This window comes from Melospiza georgiana, chromosome 2 (genome assembly GCF_028018845.1).
Source record: "Melospiza georgiana isolate bMelGeo1 chromosome 2, bMelGeo1.pri, whole genome shotgun sequence".
Lineage (NCBI taxonomy): Eukaryota > Metazoa > Chordata > Aves > Passeriformes > Passerellidae > Melospiza > Melospiza georgiana.
In genome coordinates, this window is record NC_080431.1 from 21,739,630 (window position 1) to 21,748,260 (window position 8,631).

Below are 8,631 nucleotides of genomic sequence, written 5' to 3' on the forward strand. Positions count from 1 at the left end.
TCATGGTGCTCCTCAGACAGAAGCCTCTCTTAACTTATTGCTTTTTTAGAAAGGAAGATAAATGTACATTGCATTTTCTTCACAGTCAAGTGCAGAGAAACTGTACCCCAACTTAGAAAAGGACAGATCCTGGGTCTGAAAATGTAAACCCTGGTTTTGAATTAAGGTTACATCCAACCAATTGCTTAGGTGCACCATACCTTTTTGTCTTTTTGTGAAAGGGGAGTAATCTTCAGTGACAGCTTCTCTAGGTAAGTGTTGAGCTGTAGTATCAAAACCAAGTGAGTGTCATGAACAATGCTAGACTGAAGGGGAACTGAGGAAATGGACTGGAAAGGAAGGTAAAGGAGCATAATATTGTACTTAGCTAACAGCAGCAGGGCAGATCCTGTATCTCACTGATGTTTTCATCTGTCTAGCTGATACACACCAGCTGTAGTTCATGGTGTGGCTCCAGAACTCTCCAGAAAACCCCTTTATTTAAAAAACCTGACCATTTGATCGTGGGCATTAAGCTGATCCTAATTACTGACCTAATCCAGGAATATCTCAGAAGACAGAAGGCATGCAACCCAGCTGTATTAGGTAATTATAAGCATTCTACTTACCATGAAAAAGCTTTGAATGCAGTTCTTCACTGCAGATCACAGAGCAGTGGGTTCTACTGTCATGTATGAGAGAGCAGCAGCCACTGGGTCCTACAGACAGTAGACAAGTTATTTTCAAGAGAAATCAAGTCAGAAAGAAAATATAATTTATCTTGCAGATAGTGAGCATAAGGGGAGTAGTAAAACACAGGCAAGAAATGTTAAGTACTGTCGTCACACTTACTGCAAGGAATTTTTATTTCAGTGCCAAAAACTTCCAGACTAAATAAACATGGACAAGACTTATCAAGTCCAATGTTTTTGCCAAGTCTAAAATTCAGAGCAAACTCAGTTTTGAGCTTTCAGAAATATCGTCAGCTTTGTATTGAAATGGAAAGTTTCTTCTTTTAGAAGGTTTAATAATATCCAGAGTGTTATTCTTAACCTCTGAAAAAACAATGACAAAACCCAATGTTTGAGGAGAAAAGTGTGAGAATTTCATTGCAGGTATTGTGCAGGGATATTCACAGGGATATTCACAAAGATGAGGTTTAGACCCAAAAATGCAGCATCTCAGCACTGATGTCACAGCAAAGCTGATGCCAGCCTTTTACAGGAAGTGAGTGACCAGTCAGGAGAAATGTTATGTGTGAGGATCTACTTGCTTTCATTTTTGCTGGAGAAAAGCACCACTACAACTGCAAATCTATTGACTTCTTTAATTTTAAGGAAACCTTAGGCCCTGTGAACAGATTTTTCAAGGGTACTTTTCAACACTGACATCAAGAGTTTTGCCCTGGAAGGAATGAACAAGGTGGCCCAGAACAGGGTTCAGGAGGGACCTGGGACTGGACAGACCCTTGGGAGAAAAATACATGTCACAAAAGGGCACAATGATATTCACAGCATCAGCACAGCAAAGCATTCATCTTTTTTATCATTCAGAGCATGAGGCTTGTTCCTAGAAGTCATTTCTAAAACTAGCAGGGAGCAAAACTATCCAGAATATTCCTTCTCTACCGGAAGCCTTTTGCCACCAAGTGTTTGGTTTTGTTTCAGCAACTTATTTCCCCCAACAAGGTATGCCAGCAGTCATAGTAACTGCCCTTCTATATTTTAGAGCTGTCTTAAGTGAGTGATACCTCAGCGAGATGACAAAAACTAAACTGCTTGATTTTTAAAGAAAAATTATTTCACAGACTAAGTTTGGAGTCTTTCTGAAATGAGGGGTTTTGTCTCATTTGATATTTTATTTGTAAGTGTTTATTAGGACTTTAGCCACAAGTAATATCACTGTGGAGACACTGGCAAGTCCCTTATTGCCAGTGCTATTGCAGCCCTAGAAATGGAAGGCTGGTGATTACCAGAAAGCTGCAAGGAGAAGTGCTTTCACCATTTTTAAGATACAGCTTTGTCCAGGAAGGGAGACAGCCAATTACTTGCTTTCACTAACTTTTCTAACAAGCACCAGAATGATTCAGGAGTAAGAAATTCATAATTTCCTATCTCCATACTTGCCAGTTGTTGCAGTTAGCCTTCTGTTTACTGAAAAAAATATGTCTTTGAGAGACCTTACACATACTGGGCTATCAGCCTGCACCAAAAGAATGCAAAATATTTGAGCTGAGATGCTCCCCACCAAATGTGATGATTGCTTCATTGAATTTCCCTCCATTTTTAAGTTGCTGTGTACCAGCAGCAGTTCAAGGAGGGTATGGGGGTTGTGTGTGTGAATATGTCCAATATAGAGGGCTCTAATAAAAGAGGAATGTTTCCTGAAAATCCAAAGAGCTCATGCAACTGAAAAAGCAATGTGATTCTGTTTGCATTTTCCAAAGTAAGCAGCAAACACCAAATTACCTCAATATGAACTGAAACAGAGGTTGCAGGTCTAAACAGAAAGCAGCAATAGGACTGGTTCTGCAGTGCCTTAGAGCTCCTTCCTACAGCTTCAAATGACTGCATGGTAGCAGTGTAAACCTAAGCTCTGCAAACAAAAACATCACTGTGGTGATGGAAAAACACTAGACCCAGAATTTGGGATAACTGTCTGGGTGGGTCAAAGCCTAGTTCCTAATGAACCTTACCAAAGGGAGGTGAGAGAAGGGAGAACCCACTGTGTGCATTGCAGTGGTCAGTGGGGCTTAACTCAGTAATTCTCTGAAGGCGGCTGTGTTAGTAACATATTTCTGCCTTTCTTTCCAAAATTCTATTTTCCAACAAACTGTTTATAATACTGTTTATATAAGTGACAAAATTAGCATACTAACAAAACCTGGAAATAGTATCTCAATTTCTACCCAAAAAAAATTAACAGACTTTACAATGTAAAAATACCATGAAAGAGCAGTTTTGTGGAATTTTTTTATAGATATATACATCCATACACCTTTTGGAAGTGATTTTCATTCTTCTATCAAACCAGAAAATCCATTCTGACTGAAAATATCCTATTAAAATTGCAACATTAAAACTGAACTTATTCCAAAACCAGCTTTCTCAAGAGCTAACAATTATACTAGTTACAGGTGTAGGTGTAAAATGTAGAAATTTCAGCATTAAAGCATAGAATTTCTAGAATTGATATACACATTATTCTTTAAAAATATTTTTAAGCTCAAAATACATAAATATGCTAAACTCTGAAAAATCATTTGGGAATTAAAGATTTTCTGTGTCTTTGACTAATTAGTAATATATGCCAGGAAACTGATGGCAAAATCCATTTCTAAACACACTTCACAACAAGGCAAATTTTTGTTAGTCCCAACACTAGCTGTCTATCATGGAAGTATACCCACTATTTTAATCTAATTTTATTTCTTAAGATAAAGAAGCACATAAGTGAACTGAAATAAACTTTCTTATCAAATACTTCTATTATTTCTGGTTAAATGACAACATAAAAATTTGACCTACCATTTGGAATATTCAGAAAGCAGAGAAGTGGCTTGCTCTCTGTGGACAGGTCTTTTGCAGAGATTTCTCTGCTAATCTGGTACCAGATATTAGTGTGAGCTCTTTTTATCTGGCTGGGGCAGCTCCTGTCTGCAGCAGCAAGGCACAGAGCTCCATTCTGAGACACCTCCCACTGAATGGAGCAGACCATGCAGATTACTGTAGCAATTTACTTTAAGTACATATAAGAGATAGCATCTCATAGTTCCAATTAATCAGATATCTTTTACACTACCATAGGGGTTTTTTATTGCTTTTAGCACAATTATAGTGAAATAAATCTGCTGGCTGGGGAGCATTGGGAGAGAGGGGACAATCAGATGGCAGAAGGCACTTTGAAACAGATTTTGCTTGAAAACAAGTAGCAGCTTTGCATGGTCTAGTCAAGCAGCAGCTCCCTGAGAACAGCTTGAAAAGTCTCTGGAGAATCAGCAACAGTTTTTAATGAAGTGAAGGAAATTGCTTCACTGAAGCTAAGCTGATCAAAGAAGATGCTGAAAAAAACAATTATCTGCACCAACAGCTAAATCAAGTCTGTGAGGGAAAGATTTTATCCTATGGTCATTCAAACTTTGTTTCCCTTCCCTGGCAGAGTTGTGAATTCCATTTGTTCCTTTCAGTGTTCCTGGCACTCTACAGTCAGCATGCAACAACTCCACATCAATACACAAAGATGTAGCAAAAACCTTACCTATGTCACACCCATGGTCTCCCCAGTTCTTGGTATAGCATTTCCTTTGAAGTGGTCTGGGGGTTGCACTTCCCATATGACAAAAACAAAAAAAAAAAAAAAAAAAAAAAAAAAAAAACCAAAAAAAAAAAAATAAGCCAACCAACCTGCAACAAAGAAATCTCACAATGTTTTGGCAAAAGCTTGCAAATTACTCCCTGCTCAAGTTTGTGAGGTTTCATCAGAATCAAGGTCTTTCTCATTTCCTGTTTCCTGGTGTAAGAGACTTTGGTGAAAATTCTGGAGTAACCATCTGCGTCCAGTGGTGGGTTCAATATCCTCCAACCACAACATGTCATCTACATCGAGGGAAAGGTTAAATATATTCGGGTAAAGCTAGCTTCAATTGTCTGAACACAAAGGTTATTCTAAAGGCTAAAAGGTTATTCTATCACGAATTCCACTGAAACTTGAATCAGAGGTGCTTATATTGTTGCTCATACCTCAGAAGAGCCCTCAACCCTGTAGTGTTCCCCACGCCCAGCTTGTTCCCAATCATGATGCAGATGGGAAGATGGCTAAAGAGGATAGTTGCCAGCTGAGCAAAAGCCATTCTGTAGCTTTCATAAGAAACTAAAATCAATGCTGAATGCCTTGTAACTTAGGGCCCATCTCCTAAAACAAAATCCTACTGATAAATTTATGGAAAGAAGAGCTTACAGAAATACCTTGAGATTCCTTTGAGGGGTTAATTGCTCCCTTGGCAGCCTGTATGCATAGCACTACAGCAAGCAAGGAAATTATCTGTTCTCAAAGCAAAGAGATAAGTAATGGCTTTGAACAGAAACAGGGGATAGTTAAGCACAACTGCAGAAAAATCTTTTAAAAGGTAACATTGTGAAGCACTGGAAATTTGTTGGGAACTTAGTGCAGCTGCCACTCAGTGTTAAAGAACAATTTAGTACTGGTATCAAATGAATGTAGCTGGCCCCAAAGGTCCTTGACACTAAGAGTCAATGATCCAGAGATTAAAGCATCAGTGATCCAATGACTGTTTTGCCACAGCATGAATGTATGAACTTAACTCAAATGTGTTGGCAAAATTACTCCAGTGAAAATATGCAAGCTAAAGCCACACAAGATACAAAAACTGAAAATCCAGACTGAATGAAGTTACTGACATCTTAATAGTTTGGAGTTCAAGTATGCAACAGGAAAAACAACGAGATTGAAAAAGATAAAGTTCTGAGACAAAAAGCAGAGATAGGGAAACAGAAATTCAGCATCATCAGAGTTCACTTTACTTCAAGAAGCAGTGCTTAGCCCACATTAGCCTTGCTTGCCTAATACCTGACTCTGATAGCCAGGAGACATTTGCTGGGTACAGTTTTTGCACCCTTCTTGCAGACTGTCAGTGGACACAGTAGGGAGTCATTCAGACACAAGTGACCCTATCAGGAAAGGTTTCACTATTTCCATTTATTGAGGCCACCCCAGGGGGCTCTGATGGAACTGGCACATGGTGGGGTGGCAGGGTGTTGGGTTGTGCCCACACCTGTGTCAGGTCTGGTGTTTTTTGGCTGGTGGGGATCCGCCCTGCTGAGGTTTCGGAGTTCTTCCTGTTCATCTGCGTCATGGTGCCCTTCTTGTGCGTAGCAAAGACATCTCATGTTTTGTGTAAAAGGGAGATTAGAACGATTTTTCAAGGTTCATAGTATTCTAATAGAGATGAACTGTTTCCAAGGAAAAGGTTTCCCCCAGCCTTTATCATTATCAAGCAGCCCTAGTACCACCCATATTGTGGGTGATGGAGGGACTGGTCCCCAAATAGCTCTGATGGTTCCTCTCATTGAGAAGTTTGAGACAGTTACCCCAAGAAGACACTGTTGGTGGATACATTCCTAACCAGGATGTAGTGGGTTTGGCAAAACTTGGGAGGGCACAGAGGTGACTTCTGTGAGGAGACACCCATGTTGAGCAGAGCCAGTTCCAGCAGCTCCCAAAGAGACCCACGCTGGCCACACCAAGCCCATCGGCAGCACTGGTAAGTACTCCATGGGAACATGTTTGAGAAAAGGTAAAAACTGCTCCACAGCAACTGTGAGCGAGGGCTGAGACAACCCTGTGGTGAACAAGGAGGGGGAGGAGGTGCTCCAGGTGCTGGAGCCAAGATTCCCTTTCGGACCATGGGGAAAGTCACGATGACACAGTTTGTCCTCCTGCCACCATGGAGGATGCCACACTGGAGCAGGTGGGTGTGACCTGAAGGAAGCTGCAGTCCATGGAGGGTCCGTGCTGGAGCAGGACCTGTTCCTGGCAGGAACTGAGGCCACAGAGGAGCTAATGTAAGAGCAGGCTTTCTGGAAGGTGACGCTCACTGTAGCAGTCTGTTCCTGAGGGCTGCAGCCCATGTGAAGACCCACTGTTTGTGAAGAGCTATAGCCCATGGGAAGCCCCACACTGGAGAAGTTTGTGAAGTGTCTCCTAAGAGAGGGACACCCCCTTTGCAGTAGGGGGATAGTGTGAAAAGGAAGTTCAAAATGTTATGAACTGACCACAACCCCTGTTCTCCGTCCCCCTGTGTTACTTGGGAGGAGGAGGTAAGAGACTTGAAAGTGAAATTGAGCCTGGGGAGAAGGGAGGGGGTGGGAGAGGTTGGGATTACTCTGGGATTTTTCTCACTATCCTACTCTGTTAACAACTGGCAAATTAAAATAATTTCCCCAAGTTGAGTCTGATTGGCCTTTGATGGTAATTTTTAAGTCTATCCACCTGTCCTTTTCTCAACCCATGGGGTTTTTGCAGTATTTCCTTCCCCTGTCCTATTGAGAGGGTAATAGAGCAGCGTGGTGGGGCTGTGGTGGCCAGGCAAGGCCAACTGGCATGGCAGGCTCCCACCCAGCAGTAAGAGTGAGGGCATGCATGTAGACAGCAAAGGATTTATAAGAATTTAACTGTTAAAAAGCCATCAGTATTTTTACCCTACTCATCTCACTCCTTCATCCCACCAAGCCAGAAATATAAAGTATTTTATAAGGTTTTCAAATCCACTGTAGTTGCCAGACAGGGTATTAAAGTTCAGAGGATGTAAAATAGAGGGGACTATCTTGACAGAAGTAATTGGCTAAAGTAACCAGAATCATATCTGTGTTTTTGTGTGGATGGCAAGTACTTCCTTTGGCTCACATGTTGATACATTACTTGGTATTCTATTTGATCACCAGTAGTTTATAAAAGATCTTACAATGATAGTTATGCTTGTCAGGCCACCCTGACAAGAAAAACCATAATATCACTAACAAAGCCTTTATCTTAAAACTGGTTTCTTTTTCTAAAGAAATTCTAAATTTCTCTGCTTCATGCCTTGCCCCAAAACAAAAGCAGCTGCACTGTCATCCCATAGGGTCTGGATACAGACAGCCAGGATGAAAATAACAGCAGCTGTTCTGAATGTCTGAATGTCACCAGGCCACCAGCAGGATCCCCATGGGAAGACCACAAACCCTACCACAGAAAGGATCTGCGCAGCACATCTGTTGCTCTTATGGAAATTAAAACACTTTGCTGCGGCTCCAGAATCTTCCATTCCCACAGGTGGTCCTGTCCTTAGATGCCAGAATGCCTTACAGTACAGAGGTGATGATGAGTCTGAGCAGGCAATTATCTTTGGGCAAGAAGCCTATCCTAAGTTTATACACAAAAGCCTCTCCAAAGTTTATATACAACTCTGAAGTAACCATCACTCTTGTGTCCAAATAACTTCGGGGCAGAAACAAGATGTCCATAATTGAAGGATTCCGGATTTTAAGTTGAAGAGGCCAGTTCTTGGTGCAGCATCAGAGACACATTCCAGCCCTCCCAGGTCCTTACAGCCAGTGCTCCCCTCAGAGTGCATGGGAAGCCATATAGCACCCACTCCATTTTTCTTTGCTGTGGAAACAATTATTTAGCACATCATTGTTGTTCTTATCTGACCTCATCCCTGAGAACAAAGAGGGTTTTTCCACACAATTTCTTAGGAAACATATTTACAAATACATGACATTCTGGAAACTGTGACTTGGATTCATAATACACGATAATTACTGATTTACACAACTAAAATGAATTTCAATTCTCTGGAAAGTAATTGAAGATAATTTCTTGACAAATTATATTGTTTATAAAGACATCTTACTAAATAGTCTTGTTTGTTCCTTAATGTATATGAATTACTGGAAGTTAATGTCATACTGAGAGAAGAGGGTCATGATGCACTGACAGAAAGAAAAAGCAGAGCTTCAGTTGTAAAAAAAAAAATTTACAATACCACTACTTAGGAAAATATCTATTTTTTTCTCTAGGTTATGGACTGGGTTTTTGGAAGAACTGTTTTTCTCTTTAATATTGTCTAATTGCGTTTATCAGATCTGGCTG